Genomic DNA, 20,402 nt, shown 5'->3' on the forward strand with positions numbered 1-20,402 from the left:
CGTGATCTGTGGGGGCTTTCGGGTCTCATTGAAGAGGCAGATGACAGTAGAAGCTCTCCCTATGTCGAGGTTCTGGTACTGCCAGACATCAGTCTTCTGCCATGGGGGAGCGGCCATGATTTTCTGAGACCGCTTTAGCATCCTGGCAGTGTGTAGGGCCTGAAGGGATGGCAGGCTGCGCCCGACCACCTTTTCAGCGCAGTGAATCCACTGCAGGTTGGAGATGTCATTGCGGGCAGCAGAAGCATACCAGATGGTGATAGGGGAGGGGAGGATAGACTCGATGGTGGAGATGTAGAAAAGTGCCAATGCTGCCTTTGGCATGTTCCTGCAGCAGTGCAGGCAGTCTAATCACCGCAAGGCGAGTCTGGTCCGTCACCTGGACTACAGTGCTCCTCACTCGACCATCTGCACATCATAGTCAGTAAGAGTTCCTGACATGACTAGAACAAGCTCATCGGGAAAACTCTCCAGTATACCTCGGAAGGATAGTGATCAGCGTCAGGGTGAGTAGCGTGCTGCGCCAAACTGTGAATGGGCTGAGCAGTGTTTTTAATATGTGCTGAACCGTTGGATATTGGGCATTGCAGGACTGGTCACGCCCATCAGCAGGACACAAAACACTGTCTTCCTCAGCTCCTCAGGTTAACATAGGATCCTTGATGGGCCTTGTAGAGTCCACGCAAGTCTGTGCGGATTACCATGTCCTCAGCTTCCCTATAAGGCCGAAGTACTCAGCTGCCTCAATCAGAATGGTGCGGTCCGAGCCATCATCCAGCATAGCGTAAGTCTCAAGCACCTTGCGGAGGACACAAATTGAGTACAGTACCACCTGGCTGAGGCTTCTGGGCCAACCTAGGTGTAGCATCTCAGAAGGATCTTCTTGTGGCATCTTGTGAAGGATCTGGTGCGTTCTATCACTGTTTTCACTTGGCCTTGAGGCTAAACTTTGCCACCTGGTGTTGGTGTAAGGTTTATAGCATACAAACTTGTGACAACCCTCCAGCTGATGCTGCGATGAAGGGAGTTCAGGGATCCTCCAGCCTGGCCTGGTCTCATTTGCTACAGAGCAGCTCTGTTACCGATTCCACATCCCAGGAGTTTGAAGACAAGCCCGCTATGACTGCATTCTTCTCAAAGCCCATGGCACAGAGTTGGTCTATTTTGCATGTGTAGTCGGGACTGGAGACAGGAGCGCCTGCGTAGACGTGAGACCACAGCCTCGCCGTCTGTCTGAACATCTCTGGGTTCTGCTTATACTGATTGGCTACTACTGCATCCTGCGGGTTATCTGGTTCTCCTGAGGCGAGGAGAGCCTGTAGAGACAGCAGCACCGTGCGCAGGGTCATAGCAGGCACCCACTGGTCTTTTAAAATGTCCAGACATATTGCTCCTGTCACAGAGCTGATGTTAGGATGCCAGATCTTTGTGATGAATCGCACCTTCGGTGGGTTAAAGGGATAGGTTTCTGTGATTTTTATTTCAAGTTGATACCTGCCACCTTCATATGGCGTGTCTGGTGGACCTGCTATCTCCCCTCTCACATCTGTGAAATTATCATCCACCAAATGTACTTGTATCTGGTTTTGAGTTGTCTCTTCGCTTTTGAGAACTTCTTTGAACTCTCGCTTGATCCTTTTGACTGCAATGTTAGCCATGACTGTGCCTTCTTTGCTGGTCGAACGAGCTAGATCGAGCCAAGCGTGTGGTGAACGGGATACGGCAAATCTCTGGAAGTTGCCTCTTATGACGTCTGGCGACGTAGTTAAGCGGAGAGAAACCTGTTTGAAGGTGTAAATCCCTGGCTTTGGCTCTTAGGTCGTAGTGAGAACTTAGCTCAGAGGGAATGTGAGGGAACAGGTGTTGACAGTGCTTTTGTTTCTCTTCTGTTCTACTGAGGATCTGGTTCCTTGGTTTTTACTCATTCCACTGTCTACTGGTCGTATTTATACCACCAGCAGTGTAGGGATTTCTGACATCACTGATGATGTCACAATGAGTGAGTACAGCTGATGCTGTCACAACCTGAGTAGAGATGGGTTGATGAGATCACTGATGATGTCACAATGGAAGAATATTCTTACAGTATGCCTGTAGTATTCATATAATCATCATACTACTATAATAGTTCGACGTTCCACAATGGCGTGGCGCTTCGACCTTCAATTGCCGAACTCCATGCTCAGAACATCGTGGATGGTTTCAACATGACAACATAAACATTCTAAATTGCCTTGAGCTAACTTCCTGTTGCAGTGTATGCTAACACAATAGCTGGCAGGAACTAACTAGTGAAACCGTCTATAGTAATGTTGTAATTGCTTGAGTGACATCACTGGTGTCATCATCACTGATGACATTACTCACTGATGACATCAAATTGCTTCAGTGACATTACTGATGACATAATTGAGTGGTCCGAGTGACATCTCCAATTCTATACAGACAGGCTATACTGAGACATTTATGATGTCATACGACATTGTGACATCATCAGTGATGTCTTAAATCCTCCCCTACAGAGGCTATGAGTTGGACCAGTGCAACTCAGGCAACTCCAGATCTCAACATCACCAATCCTATGCTGAAGTGAAAGTGATATATCATCAGTGAGTGATGCAATCGTGATTATTTCATCAGTCAGTGATGACACTCGAGCAATAGTTGTCATCGATGTCATCAGTTAAGATGTCATCAATGATGTCACTCGAGCAATTGGGATGTTATCAGTGATGTCTCTCGAGCAATGACTGTTACAATCATGTCAATGATGATGTCACAATGTCAACAGGGATATCATCAGGTCACAATGTTGAGAGAATGTGTGTGGATTTGAGGTGTGGCAACAATCACCTCAGGGCATCGGGTCAGCTAGGACACTATACTTGGCTAAGTGAGATACCTCTTTGATGGTAGCCTATACTCTCAAAGTTCCCTGGCTTGGCTCTTAGGTTGTTATATGTGAGGGAACGCGCCTTGACGGTGCTCGAGGGAAGGCTTTCTTCAATCCAAAGTTTGACCAGTTGATGGAAAGCCGTTTGACATGTCTGCTGGGCAGAATACAAGCAGAACCTTTTGAAATATTCCACTTCCCTCTCCGTCTCGTCCATTTCAGTACTATATCCAGATTGATGCCTTTGGGCATGAACCCATATTGAGTTGTTCCTCTTTCCCCTTTCTACTTCCTGTTCTTCTTGGTCTTACCCCTTGGGCTGTGGGGACTCTGAGGTTTCCATTCTGCTGGGTCTGCTCAGGTCGGAGGCTGGGAGGGAGATGGGGAGGTATTTGAGACAGGTGGACTTCTCTCTTCCTTGATCTGGCGCTGCTGCCGCCTCTTTCCACTGGCACAATTGTTATCAATCCTTTCCTCCTTCCAGCATTCAGTGGTTGGGAGAGGGGCCAGGACCTCGGCAGCCCTTGTTTGCGTCACTTTGGTGTATTGGTTGGTGGTGTAGGTGGTCATGTTGCCATTAGCTTTGTTTGCACATCTGGGTTCTTGGGCATCTTCTGGGGCTTTACAACAGCCTCACACATGGCCATCTTGGTAGACTGGCCTTAACTTTACTGTTGACCTCAATTTGAGATGTTGAAGTGCCATTGTGGAGTGGCTAGAGAATTGGGGGTGGTAATCTCTAGGCAATGGCGGAATAACATGGGAGGAGCTGATGCTGCCATGAAGGGAGTTCAGGATCCTTGAGCCTGGCTGGCACGGGTGCAGTTGCTAAGGAGCAGCTCTGTTACCGTTTCCACATCCCAGGATTTCGAAGACAAGGCGACTATTACCGCATTCTTATCAAAGCCCATGGCGCAAAGTTTGTCTATTTTGCGTGTGTAGTCGGGACTGGAGACAGGAGCGCCTGCGTAGACGTGAGACCACAGCCTCGCCGTCTGTCTGAACATCTCTGGGTTCTGCTTATACTGGTTGGCTACTATTGCATCCTGTGGGTCGTCTGGTTCTGCTGTAGCGAGGAGAGCCTGTAGAGACAGCAGCACCGTCTGCAGGATCATAACAGCCGTCCACTGGTCTTTTAAATTGTCCAGACATATTGCTCCTGTCACAGAGCTGATGTTAGGATGCCAGATCTTAGTGATGAACCGCACCTTTGGTGGGTTAAAAGGATAGGTTTCTGAGATTTTTATTTCAAGTTGATACCTGCCACCTTCATATGGCGTGTCTGGTGGACCTCCTATCTCCCCTCTCAGTTCTGTGAAGTTATCATCCACCACTTCTACTTTGATCTGGTTTTTACTCATCTCTTCGCTTTTGAGAACTTTGAACTCCCGCTTGATCCTTTGGACAGCAATGTTAGCCATGACTGTCTTCTTTGCTGCTCGAAGCTGCACTGAGCTAGATTGCCCCAGGTTCAGGGCACTATATTATCAATGTTCAGGTGAGGGTGCGGTGATTGGGGTACTCAAATCTCTGGAAATTGACTCGCAGGTCGTGGCTTCTGGTTCCCGAGGGAAGAGCTCTGGTTCCACCGTCTAATGGTCCTATTTATACCACTAGCAGCGTAGGGTTTATGACATCACTAATGAGGTCACAATAATGAGATTGATGACATCACTGATGATGTCACAATGGATGAGTAGAGCTGGTGATGTCACAATGCGTGAGTAGAGATGGGTTGATTATATCTCTGTCACTGATGATGTCACAATGGAAGAAGATACCATACTTATAGTAGTATCTAAAAATTCAAGATTCATATTTGACATAGTGCAAGTATGCAGCGCAGCGATCACTAGCAGAGGATGGAGCAAAACAGAAAACGCAGGTATGAAGGTATGCATGTATGAACCTGCTGATGATGTCATGCCACACAATCGTTGAGTGTAGTCATACCCACTGATGATGTCATGCCCCACTATCGTCAAGTGTTTGCGACTTGGGGGTCGGCGACAGTAGGCATCCCCCCATGTTAAAATGCCCAACTTTGTAACAGGATTAAACATCTTTCCAGTCCGGGGCAAAACACGGGTTTGGTCTATATCGCTAATTTTACCTTTTAATAACAACTGTAGGGGGGGGGGTAATTTTTTATATAACTCGCCCGTTTAGAGTAAAATAGATGATAGAAAAGGGGGTGATTGACAGATCACCTGTCCAGTGATCGTGCAGCTTGCCGATCACGGACCAATAGCAGGCGGAGCTGCGGCTCTGGGAAACCCCCATCTCACGTGCACAAGGACTCTCAACCCTGCTGACAAAAAATCAAGATGGCGACGGCCAACACTTCAACTCCAAACGGGAGGCCAAAATGAATGGGATAGCATGTGTGTTCTCGTATTACTGGGGTTGTGGGGACTTCGCTGCATGTGTGTGTGTTTGAGAGAAAGAGAGTATGTTAAAATAGTTTAGTTTCAATCAACTAGTTGAAATGCAGCTCCTTCACATGAGAAACCCAGATTGTTGCCGAGGGCCAAACAAATATTGTTATCCCGTCACCTCTAATTTTATCACTAAACTAAATGATAGAAAAACATACTGCACACTTATATTCTTAAGCATTTATTATATCGAAAATCACTCCAAACAGCCAATTTAGATATTCTCATTCTTCTTTTTTTAGTAAATGGGTGTTAGTAAAACGGTGTGGTTTGCCTTAGACCTCCCGGGCCAGGCAGAACCATCAAGAGGATCCATTTTGCTCCCCGGTCCACATAATGCCCAGGTCTTCTTTACTGTCTAACATTTTTTGCACTATCCCTAGTGCTGTTCTCCTTGCAGTCAATCAGTATGCACTATATGCCAATAAGACAAATTGCCGTAGAGTTATTGTATTTGGGGACCAGAGTGTATCTAATATTGAAGTGACAAAAGCAGATGGTGGTAAGATAGCAGAAGGTGCGATGTGCGATCTACAAATGATTGGTTTGTTTGGAATGGCTGTTTTTATAAAGATACCATAAGACAAAGCCGATAGCTGCTCTGCTGAGAGCGAGCAGCAGGGGGACTTTGCAGGAGCAGGGGCGAATTATAAAATAGAATCATTTGAGGGTTTTTTTTGCTCATAAGGAATTGCAAGACATCATGCAACATTATATAAAGTCACTGTAAAGCCTATGTCAAGCTAATGCTTATTCAAAATGACTTGCATATACAGTATATATATAGTATATAATACTATATATATAATATATATATATATATATATATATATATATATATATATATATATATATATATATATATATATATATATATTACATGGCCAATCTGTAGCCTATAAATAAAGCTATAGATTTTTTTCTTAGTTTGTCTTTCATCATAAGATAAATAATTTAGCTACAACGTGGCAATTAGCCAACCTTGTGCCAATCGTGGAAAAACCTGAGAAAACCCTTTACCAAAAATAAGTTTGTCTCCTTTAGTGAAGGAAAAACAAGTATCAGGTGTAGAGATGGTGAACTTAAACTTTAAACTATTTTTTGTTAGATGATGTCATAATTAAAGTGATAATGTCATCCTTGGGAGTCACCACGACAATGTCATAATTACAGTTATGATGTCATCGCTGAGGAGTCGACACTGAAGATGTCATAATTTCAGTGAGGAGTCGACAGTGATGATGTCATAATTACAGTGATGACATCATCATTGATGATGTCACTGTTGAAGGTTGGTGATTTCACTTATGATGTCATAATTTAATGTGATGTCTTGTTCGAGGGCTATAATAGTCTACTCTGCCAGCTTCAGGCTGCCTGATCGTAAATTCAGTTTTCAACTGCAACAGCCTTCAGTCTTTGTTTACACGCAAGCGTCTGTTACTAGCTCCAGTTCCAAGCCCTTCAACTGTCTGCTCATCAATCCGCCAGACCCCCGCCTAGCAGTACAATCAGGCCTAACATGGATTCAGTGGACAATGTTGTATTAAGCAGGGTCAAGAACGAAGATCAAGAGATCCTGGCTCCCAGTTTAGGTTCAGGCGGTCACCTTGATCTTGTTGCGTCAGTGCTGGCCGGCCAGCACGCTACCATTCGCCGACTTGAGGAGCGGCTCAATGTTTTGTCTGAGCGGTTCAATGTTTTGTCTGTGAACTTCAACAAGCAGGTGCAGCTCGCGAGTCAAATTGTGGAGCACCTCAATCGGGAGGCCACTCTGCCACCCCCTACTACTCCAGTACCACCTGTTCCTGTTCCTGAGCAGGCTGTCGGCCCAGCCCAAACAGACCGAGCTTCCACTGCAGCCGTGCCTTCTGCTCCCACCCCTCGGGAACCTCTCATCCCCACTCCGGAACGTTACTCAGGTGATTTAGGAGCGTGCAGGCGTTTCCTCTTCCAGTGCTCTCTGGTGTTTTCTCAGCAGCCCGGTACTTATAACACTGAACAATCCCGCATAGCTTTTGTTATGGGGTTATTATCGGGGAGGGCAGCGCAGTGGGTTACAGCACTGTGGGAGAGGCGGAGCCAAGACCCTGTGTGCACATCATTTTCCTTGTTCTCAGCTGAGTTAAGGAAAGTTTTTGATCATCCTGTTCAGGGCAGAGAAGCCGCCAGTAGACTTCTTTCTCTTCGCCAAGGCTCCCGGTCGGTGGCACATTTTTCTGTAGAGTTTAGAATTCTTGCTGCCGAAAGTGAGTGGGATGAGACCGCGCTGCACGGTGCTTTTCTTCGCGGGTTATCGGACAATGTTAAAGACGAGCTAGCGGCTAGGGACGAGACGGACAGTCTGGATTCCCTCGTTTCCCTGTCTATCCGCCTAGATAACCGTTTACGGGAACGCCGTAGGGAGAAAGGGGGACGTTTTGTGTTTCCATCTCCCGCTACCTTGCCTAGTAGGCCTTCTCCCCCGACTACCTCTGTCTCTCAGTCGCTTCCAGATCCAAAGCTCAGGCAATTGGGCAGAATTACCCACATCACCCCTGAGGAGAAGCAGCGCCGTTTCAACTTTTGGCTCTGCTTCTACTGTGCCCAATCCGGCCATTTCGCCGCCACCTGCCCTAATCATCGTCAGTAGCAATAGGGGAGATACTGCTGAGCCAAACCAACTGCCCTTCTCCCCCCCAGTCGCTGTTTAATGCCACCCTCCAGTGGCAGGATCAGTCCATTACCCTTCCTGTACTCGACTCAGTGGCAGAAGAGAGCTTTTTGGATCATGGGATTTTTGCCCAATTGGCCATGGGTACCATTCCTCTCCCCACTGCCCGACACCCTTAATGCCCAGCTCCTCGCCTGCCTCACTGAGAGAACGATGCCGGTTGTTCTTCGCATTTCTGGGAAGCATCAGGAAAATATTTGCTTTCATGTATTTGACTGTCCTGGTACCCCCTTGGTTCTTGGTCGTCCCTGGTTAGCCCTGCACAAGCCCCACATTGACTGGTCCGCCGGCAAGGTAATATCCTGACCTGTCGTCACTTCCCATGGGTTCCCATGATTTAGCCCCGGTGTTCAGTAAACATCATACCTTGTCTGTGCCACCCCACGGACCCTACGATTGTGCTATTGACCTTAGACCTGGAGCGCCCTATCTGCACAGCCGGTACCTCCCGTCCTGAGCAGGAGTCTATGAGGGACTACATCCGCGACTCCTTGGCTGCAGGCATCATCAAGCCCTCGTCATTTCTTTGTGGGGAAGAAATATGGAACTCTTAGGTCGTGTATTGATTGGGTTTGAACGACATCACGGTAAATAATACGTATCCCTTGCCTCTCATCAGTTCAGCTTTTCCGCCTCTCCATGCATGGTTCCAAGGTAATCACCAAGCTTGACCTGCGGAATGCCTACCACCTCATCCGCATTAGGGAGGGGGTTGAGTGGAAGAGAGCCTTCAAAACTTATCTTGGCCATTTTGAGTACTTGGTCATGCCATGCTGTTCTGTTCAGGCTTACTAACACCCCTGCTGTCTTCCAGGCTCTCGTTAATGACATTCCGAAAGAAATGATTGATCGCTTTGTTTTTGTCTATTTAGATATCCTCATCTATTCTCAGGACATCGACAGCCATCAGCAGCACGTCCGCCTGGTACGCCAACGGCTGTTGGAAAACAGGCTTTTCGTTAAAGCTGAGAAATGTGAATTTCATGTTTCCATCAACTTGCTCCTTGGGTTTGTCAATTTCTACCGGCACTTCATCCGCAACTATGGCCGTTTGGCTGCCCCGCTCACTGCCCTCACTTCCACCTCTACCCCGTTGTGGTGGACCCCTCAGGCAGAGGCTCCTTTTCAAGAGTTCAAGCGCCACTTGTCTTCAGCCGCTTGTGCTCGCTCAACCCGACCCTGAACTTCAGTTCATCGTTGAGGTTGATGCTTCTGAGACTGGGGTTGGAGCGGTGCTTTCTCTCAATGCTCTCCTGTGGATCAAAAGGTTCAATTGGCTCTTGAGGAGCCAATTACTGGCTGGAGGGTTCCAAACATCCCTTCATCGTGTGGATGGACCACAAGAACCTGGCTTGCATCCAGACAGCAAAATGGTTGAACTCTCGACAAGCCAGCTGGGCCTTGTATTTTGGAAGGTTCAACTTCACCTTGACTTGAACATCAAGCCCGACGCGCTCTCCCGCCAGTTCTGTGTCTGCTCATGACATTGAATACACTTGAATTTTAAAATAGACAAAGTGCTCAATATATGGTGCTCAATATATCTTAAAAAAAATCCATATTCCAAACATTATAAAATTAGCAAATAGAAAAATACAGCAAGGCAATAGATACATAGGGCATAAAGCAGGAACAAAGAAACATACATTGCACATTTCCATTCTATAAAGGACATTGACATGGAAGATGCTGCAGTGGCTGTGGCTGTAGTAATGGAAGATAAAACACGATTTCAGACGGAAGCCCGTCTTTATTGTCACACGAACACTACAACACATGCATGCGGCCACAACACACACTCATGCTGACGGTGGCCGGTGAAATATGTCCTCTACATTTGACCCATCCAGGCTTGTCCTTTCCTCCAGGGGGCAGGCCAGGAGCAGTGGTCGCTTTTTCTTTCCAGCGCCCGGGGACCAACTTCAGATGTTGTCGTCACTGGTCGGATGACGATCTTCTGCATGTTTTTAGTGGTGGGCTATGTACGGAGGAACCCCCTGGGGGGTACGGGGAGAACATGCAAACTCCACACAGAAAGGCCCTTTCGACGAGATAGCCCACCTGGGCAGTAGGCACTGAAGATATGGGGGGGTCACAACTCCAGTGCCCACAGCATCCCAGGCGAGAATCGAACTCAGGACCTTCTAGCTGTGAGGCGACAGCGCTACCGACTGCGCCACCGTACCCCCCTAAATGCAAGATAGAAGCAGGTTGTGGGATTTTGATGGCTGATGTGTCTGTGAAATCTATTGTAAAGTGGAGTTTCCATTTAAATTGTTGGATTTCTGTATCCTTTGCCATATAAAATGACTATTCAAAAAATGGACCTATACATTTTAATGGCATTGTAGCATTTCTTTTTATGATATTGTATCATACTGCAGGCTACTTTGTATCATACTGCAGGCAACTTTTTCATTGCAGGAAACTCACAAAAGCCATCAATTAAACATATACATTTTTATATATTTTCTTCCCTATAGAATAACCTTTTTTTCTAATAGCAGCAAAGTCATGCAAATCAATAATTCTGGCAACGTCTTGGGGAGTGAGACGAGTCCTTGGACGATTGTAATTTTTAGTTGCTAAAATGTATTTATATCAGCAGAAACAGTTGTGATGTTTGGACAAGACACACACATGCGTGTGCACACACACACATGCGTGTGCACACACAGTGAGATATTCCATGTGTTGATGCTAAGTGCTGATGTTTCAGATTGTGTTAACATTCCCCTTCTGCAGTTGATATAGTTTTGTGGAAACACAATCTGTTGTTGTGCTCCAACTCCATGTTCAGAGGAGAGGGGTGGGTGGTGGTCTGGAGAGAGGAGAAGACCTTTTTTTTTTTCTTTGTTACCTTTTTCCTGTTCCTTTACCCCATCTGGATGTGTTGGATTTTGTTGACCCTGAACAGATCTTGTCTTGCTGCTCGCAATGGTGCTCACATGCACCTGGAGGTCACTAGTCGACCTGGGTGACCACAGAGACCTGAAATTTGGCCCAATGACAGATATGACAGACATTCAAGCCCCTTCGGGGGCAATACCAGGCTTGAACCCCTGGTATTGCCGTCTGCGGCTATATTTATTTTTAAAGCTGTTCAGTTGCGTTTTTAATCGTTGTCAAAATCCAACTAAAGTAAAATGCATACACGTCTTAACTGATGGAGAGTGAGAGAGTAGAGAAGATAAGATAATTATGTTTTATTCTTTCATCAAGTTGGCGTAACATCAGTTCATCAAAATCAAACACCATCTGTTGCCGTTGTTGATTTTGTTGAAATTGAGAGATCTTGAACGCAGCTCCTTGTTGTGGAAATACAAACAGAAGAGCGGCAGAGCGGAGAGGACAGACGGAGAGATGAGGGGACGTGAGAGCAGAGGAGAGAGAAAGCGACTGTTTACTTTCACCAATTGGCATGTCAGTACTTCACACTTCACAGCCCATTTCTATCCATTGTTGACTTTGTGGAGAAATCTTTGTGGAGTGAAGAAAGCTTCTGAACACAGCGTCCTCTTGGGCAACATTACATGCAAACACATCCTGCCTTAATATCATCAGGGCCGTGCAGAAAGTCCATATCTCCAAAAGGTCAACTGCTTGATTTTCCCATCGATAGCCATATTTACTTTAGATTTTGCAATGCGCTCTCCATGTTTTGGTTCGGTCCCACAGTCAAGCCAGGAAATGTTTTCCCTGCACTTGGGAGGCAATGTCAGCATGCAGTGGGTTATGGTAGGGATAATAAATTACACCCAGGTTGTGACCTATGCCAGGCAGTAGTAGTACTTCAATCCAGTCGCAGAGTACACTCCAGTTCACTCCAGTTTCAACAATATAACAGAGAGGCAGGTCAAAAGTCTGTTCCGGGTTTTAATGCAGATCAGGAAATCCAACTTGATCCAGTTTCAATAGAAAGACTCAAAAGACCGCTCCGGGATTTACCGTGGATCACAAAATTGAAACCTTATTAAAGAGTGATTATTTAATTACAATATGCCCTGGCACTGTGTGTGTGTGTGTGTGTGTGTGTGTGTGCGCATGTTTCACCCTCTGTTTCACCAGCATGTGAGCTCTCTCTCTCTCCACATTCACTGTTGAGCGTCGACCTCGCTCTCTCGCTTCCTTGGGAGGGGCCTAAGCTACATCTCATGCTCACCTCACCTCAGGTGCAAACGGACGGACAGACAAACACACACATGTCACTTATAGAAGTCGCTTAAAGAGCGTGGTGCAAGGCTGTGTTAGGTCCGATAACTGCATCCAAGCAGAAACAAATCTCAGAGGTACAATACTCGATGGTTGACGCATGCTTTCTTCCACTTTGGAATAGTTTGATTGTTTTCTGGTGAATCGATACAAAAGTTGAATGCATTCAAAAGTCAATGGCTTGGAAGTCACAGAACATTGGCGCAGCGCGGATGGCAACGCAACGCTGGTAGTGTAGCTCCAACATAAGGGTGATGACTGCTATTCTGGACAATGCAGACATGTAAGGTTTGAAACTGAGAAAAGTTAGACAGAAGGTCACAAATCTACTTGTTTCCTGGCAACAATAAGTCCAATTGTGACTCGTTACTTTGTACCTGATCACAGCTCTCTCTTTAATAATTATTTTATTCACCGTTACAATGAAGAGCGTTTGAGATTATCTTAAGGCTTTAAGCAAGATCATCTTAGTTACCGTACATCATTAAAGGGGCATTACGTAGATACGATTTTTACCGTCCCATACAAAATGATCAGCATACCTGCTTTGTTTGATACAGTAGGTAATTCATCAATGTCATAGAGTGACTCATCATCTTCTGGTTGTTGTAATACTTTGACTAACATGGCTGAAGGAAGCAAGATGCTTCCTGCATATATACGCTTGGTGAAGAATGTGTAGCTCTCTCGTTCGGGATAGAGGACCGCTTAGAAATTGCAGGTTCACACTATTATCTGGGATACATTATCAGTCATCTTTAGTGTATATACATCTCCTAATCGAATTGGATTCCAGGCCTAGATCACTGAAAAGGCATTTAAACTCTCAAGGCAAAAGGATCATTATTAATTCATGGATTTTGTATTAATTTGAGCATTTGTCATTATGGTTGGGACATTCAGCTCAGAACATAATATCTAGCTATGAGACTGTTTTCATATCTAAACAAAAGTTGGCTGTTATGTCATCTGTGACTATACAGTGAGGCCTTGGTTTCTTTACGATCTCTTAATTGCATTCATTACTCATGAGTGTTATATTAGCATTAGTTAGGCTACAACATTTTTTTGTTTTTGTTTCTGGTTTCCTGCCAGCAGAAAAGAGTTCTGGTTCCCTGTCGTGACTATTTAGATCAGCCAAACAAGTGGGCTACTAAAATACACAGTACCATTTGTCCGGAGAGGAATTGAAAGACCCAAACACCTGATGTAGCTGGTGACCCATAACACATTTTGTTCTCAAGCCAAAAGAGCCAAAATGACATGCGGTGTTATTTTGCAATGTGATAATGTCCTCCTCACTACTCATTTCTGTTGGACATAATGCTCTGATTATCTCATTTGCTCATTCTATTATATTTATTTTTTTACTTTTGTATTTCTGTCCCTTGGAGGCTACCCTACGCTGTGCCGCAGACGTTTCAATGTTGTTGCAAGTCCCTGCTCACCGACAGACGTTGACAAAAGTCGTAAACTTGACTTAGAGCCCCTTTAAGAAAGCTCTCTGTTTTACAAGGCAGCGAGTAAACATTTTATGGACATATCGCAAATGAATAATCAATAGTACGGCTCGGTCTGGGTGGCATGAAACACTTTCCACACGTAGGAAGACAGTGTGAGCTGGTGAATTACAGACACATAAAGAGAGTGAATGGGACACGTGAGGCTTCTGCAGGACTGTAAACATATACAGGAGAACAAGAGAGGAACGCAGTGAGGACCAGGATGTTTAGAAAGAAGACAGCTGCATGTGGTCTCATATCAGATCTCATCACATCACATCACAAAGTGGAGAGGGGGGGGGGGAGTGGGGGAAATGTTGAACGGAGGTTGTTGTTGTTGTTGTTGTTGTTGTTGTTGTTGTTGTTGTTGTTGTTGCCCAGCATCACAGCCAAGCAAGTCCTGACCTTGTGAACTAGCCGTTGTCATATGATTCTCATCACATTGATTTCGTAACGTGGGAGGAAACCTTGAACGTAACCCACTGTTGTGAAACGTTCAGAAACAGAGAGGGAGAGAGAGGACAGAGAGAGGAGTTGGAAAGCACATCAGTTCATTGTTTTAGTCTCATCACATTCCACATTTGTTTCTAGTAGAGGATGGAAAACACACACACACACACAGTTGCACACGCACGCACGCACACACACACACACACACACACACACACACACACACACACACACACACACACACACACACACACACACACACACACACACACAAACTGGTGGGTCCGCTATCACAAATGCTTTTTGCAGCCAAGCTTGGTTCAAAGCCACAGAACTTCATTTGAACTCTATAGTAAACATCCCAAAGTTAATAAAAATACCAAATGCCATTTTACAGGGAAATCATGCACAAGACACGTCAACTTATTACATTTGATGTAATAATACAGTGATTTAAAAAAATTCCATCTTGGGTTGTATGAGGGGGGGGGGGGGTAACTTTGAAGCACCTTAAAGGATACATTTATCCAAAAATGAAAATTCGGTCACTCCCCCATGCCGGTGGAGAGGACAGGTGAAGTTTTTTAGTCCAAAAAACATCCGTGGTGTTTTACAGGGAAACAGAGTTACAGCATTCTCCTAAACCGACGTGAAAAGACATTACTTACAGCCTATTTTTAAGTGAAATATTCACTGTAGCCGTGACCTTGAAAGTCTCATTTTCACGTTCACTTTCAGCTCACAGCTACAGTGAAGAGTTCAGTTAAAAACAGGGTGTAGGGTATAATGACGTCATCTCGGGGCTTCTGGAGACTTGGATAACGCTTTTCTTTTTAAATACACATTTGAAAGTTGCTCACCATTCACTTCACTTTTGTCGACTAAAACACTAAAACACCACTTTGTCGACTAAAAAACCACTGACCAACTCCGAGATGGTCCATGTCGGCCAGCCATGGCTCGGCACAGGTTCTCGCGTTTAAACTGGTGATGGAAACCCAAATCGGCGCGGCATGGTTCGGCTCGCTGTGGTCAAAAATGCCAATGGAAGAAAGAAAAAAGCCCAAATACTGACGACGCTCAAACTTCTTAGCGTCTAAACCAGGGGTGGGCGATTGATAATTTTCTCGTTAATCTCCCGATATAATAGTGATACAAATCCAATGATTTATTAAGATAATTCTGCCCTTTATTGAGTTTTTGGGGGTTGTTGTTTTGTTTTTCTTTGAGGACGTTGGGGGCCGGATAGAGGTGGCCCAGGGGCGGGGCCGGCCCTGGGGCCGCATTTTGCCCATGTGTGGTCTAAACACTGGCAGTTACCAGCTGACTCTCTTTCAGTAAAAGGTTTTTTAAGCCTCCTCTGAGATTAATAACGTCGGTCGACACGCGTAATGACAGAGCTACAGCCTGATGAGTGTTTGGGGTTGTCCCACATAACGGCTCTCTGGCTCGCTTCTCAAAGTACTTTTTACAACTGTTCTGCCACTGATGGCAGGCTTGGGGTTACCGGAATAGGCTGGTTAGGAGGACTCCGGACAAGGTAATGGTTGGTGTGGCAATTTAGACAGAGACACATGCACTCGAGAGAGAGAGAGAGAGAGAGAGAGAGAGAGAGAGAGAGAGAGAGAGAGAGAGAGAGAGAGAGAGAGAGAGAGAGAGAGAGAGAGAGAGAGAGAGAGAGAGAGAGAGAGAGAGAGAGAGACCAGGGGACAGAGGAACCAGGGGAGAGCGACAGACAGAGACAGACAGCCAGAGACAGAGGGTGATTAGGGTTAGACATGGTGCCACAGCCAGGCTGGATCTATAGAAATAGCCTCTTAACCTGATGTATGAGACACACACACACACACACACACACACACACACTGATCGGGGTGAGGGTAGCATCGCATTGCCCGTGAAACACAAAAACAAAGTATTGTACAGTTATATATTTTCTGCCACTATATCCGGAAACATTGTGATATTATATTACGGTGCTGAACATTGTAAAAGTCCCCCTTCATATTTATGTATTTAGTATTAGCGCTGCAGTGCCGACAGCTTTTTGTTGAACGTTAGTGTATTGGCGAGCTGAACTGTAATTTCATCTTTTTTTCTTCTCCTAAAACAGCCCGATTCTTTCTCACCACTGTTGGATTATTGCTTTTAGAGGATCAATTATTTCCAAAAATATATGAACTATCTTCCTTACAGAGGATGGATGTGCTGCAAACGCCTCTATGAGATCACCCATGGTGCCAAAGAAAACTTTTCTGCTAAATCTGCCTCCTCGTGGAGAAAAGCTCATCATATATCCCCTCTGAACTCAAATAACAAACATGTCCATCTCCTTCCCATACTGTATAGTATATAGTATGTATAGTACATCCTCTATCTCTGTGCAATGTCATTTAGTCATTTTGTTGATTTTGGTGCATAAAGGTAGCAGCAGTGGTAGCCTTGATACGACAGAAAGGGGCTCAGAATCGGCAGGCTGCCAGTCTGAAACCTCGCACTGATAAGGAGGTGAAATTATTGAGAATAAAGGGAAATGTGCCCTTGAGCAAGCCCTCCCTCCCGCGCTGCAGGAGTGAAGCTAACCTGCAGACTGGATGCTAGGTCCTATAGTGAAGCAGGAGTGAAGCTAACCTGCAGACTGGATGCTAGGTCCTATAGTGAAGCAGAAGTGAAGCTAACCTGCAGACTGGATGCTAGGTCCTATAGTGAAGCAGGAGTGAAGCTAACCTGCAGACTGGATGCTAGGTCCTATAGTGAAGCAGAAGTGAAGCTAACCTGCAGACTGGATGCTAGGTCCTATAGTGAAGCAGGAGTGAAGCTAACCTGCAGACTGGATGCTAGGTCCTATAGTGAAGCAGGAGTGAAGCTAACCTGCAGACTGGATGCTAGGTCCTATAGTGAAGCAGAAGTGAAGCTAACCTGCAGACTGGATGCTAGGTCCTATAGTGAAGCAGAAGGTTGCTGCAAAAAGAGCCAGCGACCTCAGCCAGCCTTTCCTGGATAAGTGTTGCGCTACGGTAATAGATCGACCCATCACACATGCGCCAGAGTGCTGCCACTATTCAGAGAGAACGAGAGGGAGAGAAAATATGATCAAAATAAATGACATAAAAGCAAAGGGCCGAGCGTCGTCATGAAAAATGGCCAATTACAACGGTACTGGATTGCTGGTTGATGGTGTTCTAAAACTGCTTCAAAAAAAGACAGATCACTGTTCAAGAGTGACCCCCCCCCCCCCCCCCCCCATCTTCTGTTGGTGCATTCCATCTCATCTCTTCCTCTCTTATGTTTTCCTAAAACCCTACTAGCAGCGAGGCTAGGTGGCTTTGATACAAAAAAAGTAACTCAATTTGTAACTTGTGTACTTGACAAAGTAACTGGTATAATATTACTGAAATCCTATTGGTAATAAGTTATATTACTGAGTTACTGCTAAAAGTAATATATTACATGTAATATGTTACTTTTGTAATGAGTTACCCCCAACACTGATTGTTAATGGGAAGGGCTGTTAGTGGCAAAATTCTGAAGGATATAATGGAAATGAGTATGGTAAGAAAGCCCTAGAAAAGAATTATGTAATGATGTACTTGAATGTAATAAACCATTTTATTATAATACTCACATTCATACACAATAACTTTGTGAGGTGTGTGTGTGTGTGTGGATTCTAATTATCTAAATGATGTGTATTTGTTACATTAAAAGGACCCCACCCCTCTCTATATCCTCACAGTGCCTTTTCTTCAACTTCTATTGTTGTAATGACATCTCTGCCAGTTAGCACTATACCAAAATCACAAGATCATCATGAAAGAGCTTAAACATGGGCTCACTACGGCTCTGCAGGCTCTGTCAGAACCCAGTTCTTATGGAAAGTGAAGGGAAATCTTTCGTTCTTTAATCAAAAACCTGCTTACTTGCCGACCTCTAGTCTGTGATCATCCTGAGGATGCCAATATGGTTTCCACAAGATCTACCATTCAGAATCCAGCCATGGTTTCCCCCCTCACATTTTCACCAACCACTTTCTGAAGCAGCCCCAGTAGAATGTGGTTGAGAGCAGAGCACCTTCCCTGGTGTTGAAAGGAACATGTGCCTCTGTAGTTTTTGCACTCCCCCGAGGTCCCGCTTCTCGGGGAATCTTTACTACGTTGTCATCTCTCCAATCCGACGGGATCTGTCTTCATCCCAGATGCTGGAGCTCGCATGAGGTGGTGAAGCACGCTGGCTGGCGGAGATGGTTTCATGTCTGCCTTGAGGGCTTCTACTGGTATCTCATCCAGCCAGTCTGCCTTTTTTTACTATTTACACCTTCTCTCACTCACTTTCGGGTACGTTTCTGTGGATAGGCAGGTCCCCCCCCCCCCCTCTCTCTCTCCTTACCACTTCTTCTGCAGCATGTCATTTGGTAAAAATATCAACATCTGCACGGCAATTTCAACTCCAACACTCGGCCCATTCTGACCCTAACCCTAACCCTCTCACTCTGACTCGGCCCATTCTGAAGCCCACATGCTGACACACTGTTGTCCTCTTCCACAATTGGTTAATTTGACCATCGCTCGTTTCAACTGATGATTTGTCTCGTGGGTTTGCGGTGTTGTTGATTTGCTGGGAATCCAGACTGGTCCCGAGCTGGGTTCTGTGGCGCAAATTGAAGGTTAAAACGAAAATGTTCACTTTATTTAGTCTACCACCCACCCCGGCCGGCGTGTTTTATTCAGGGACTTGGAAATGGCGTGGTTACGACGCCAGCAGCTTCCTACAAGATGAGATGTTTCTCCTCTCAACATCTCTGGTGTTTGTCCAGATGTTTCTGAGGCAGGCATGTGTTGAACGTGTGAAGCCACCACTGGGGCCTTTTGAAAACACTGAGAGATAATGTCGTGAGATATGACATCCCTTTCTCTGAGTCACACTGACTGCTGCATACAATACATCTTGTTCAAAACGCACTGCCTGGCATTCATACACCAATTCAGCCACAGTCACAATCACAAAAGCAAACTGGGTGCATTGTGAATTTTTGGTAACTGTAAGGAAATAGCGATCATTGGTAATCACACTGCTGTATTCTGAATCTGCTTTGTTATCGTGTGATGAATGCCACTGACTGAACCATCGACGAACCCAGCTGCTCTGTATCTGTGAGTCACACACACACACGTGCACGCGCACACACACGTGCACGCGCACACACACACACGTGCACGCGCACACACACTCACACGCGCACACACGCACACGCACACACACACTTTGATTCTGTGGGACTGACACCAAAATCAGACGCTTACAATTGACGTTTAGATAGCTGGATATTTTTCGGCTCTCAAACTTCATTGTAGCTGCTAGAAATATCTCAACATGATATTTTAGCCCCATGTTTTCTCAGTTATTTGCGGGAATAAGAAAAATAAGCCCCCCCAAACAACAACAAAATGGACGGAGTAAAGTAAGCTACATCAACAATAGATTTTTTTCTCCTTTTCTTTTTTGCTGTGTTCAGGTGTTTTAGGGTGGATTTTCCCTTTACTGGGTTGAAACACATCAAATTGTGTCACAGTTGTTCCCGCTTCTGTTGTTTTCCCCCCGGGCTTTATCTTCTGCCTGCTGAGGACTCCACTGTGTTTTAATAAGTCACGTCTGAGACACTAATTAGCTGCATTCCAACCTGTAAAGTAGGTGCCCTAATTTCATATGATTCACTTTGTGTTTTGTTAGTTGTGATATATATATATATATTTTTTAGAACAATAAATGTCTCATAGATACAGCATACGGACCTGTTTGGTGGGACCATATGATGAGAGTATAGGTCTACTATTAGGCCTATGTTTTGACGAGACCGTCCCAAAGTGAGCGACAATTGGGGTCCCAGCATGACAAGAGTAATAGCATCCTATTATAAAATTGTCTATAGGCGGACAGTGTCTGTCTGTCTGTTAGTCACGATGTGCATCACATGGAGCCCGGCCGACGGATACCACGCCACCCCCTCACCCCCACACACACACACACAGACACCCCAATCCAGCTCAGCACCACCCCCGCAAACAGACACCCCACACAGAGAGATGTACTGTATATAGAAGAGTCGCGACATCTCCATTAACTCCTAAAGCAGCACTGTCGAGTTGCAGCAAAATGGACAGTTTGTGTTGTACTTTGAAAGTTTTTATTTTTTTATT

At 45.4% G+C, this 20,402-nt stretch overlaps 2 pseudogenes across 2 annotated transcripts; both read right to left on the reverse strand.

The window, feature by feature from the left end:
* Positions 1-1,055: 1,055 nt before the first annotated feature.
* Positions 1,056-1,658, reverse strand: LOC310789618 (ubiquitin-conjugating enzyme E2 K pseudogene; annotated as a pseudogene). The gene is made up of 2 exons: positions 1,596-1,658; positions 1,056-1,442 (listed from the first exon to the last, which is right to left on the reverse strand). The product of its transcript is annotated as a ubiquitin-conjugating enzyme E2 K pseudogene (transcript).
* Positions 1,659-3,684: 2,026 nt separating this feature from the next.
* On the reverse strand, positions 3,685-4,314 carry LOC310789619 (ubiquitin-conjugating enzyme E2 K pseudogene; annotated as a pseudogene). The gene is made up of 2 exons: positions 4,255-4,314; positions 3,685-4,101 (listed from the first exon to the last, which is right to left on the reverse strand). The product of its transcript is annotated as a ubiquitin-conjugating enzyme E2 K pseudogene (transcript).
* Between the last annotated feature and the right edge of the window lie 16,088 nt (positions 4,315-20,402).

Source organism: Poromitra crassiceps, assembly GCF_964638095.1.
Source record: "Poromitra crassiceps genome assembly, chromosome: 14".
NCBI lineage: Eukaryota > Metazoa > Chordata > Actinopteri > Beryciformes > Melamphaidae > Poromitra > Poromitra crassiceps.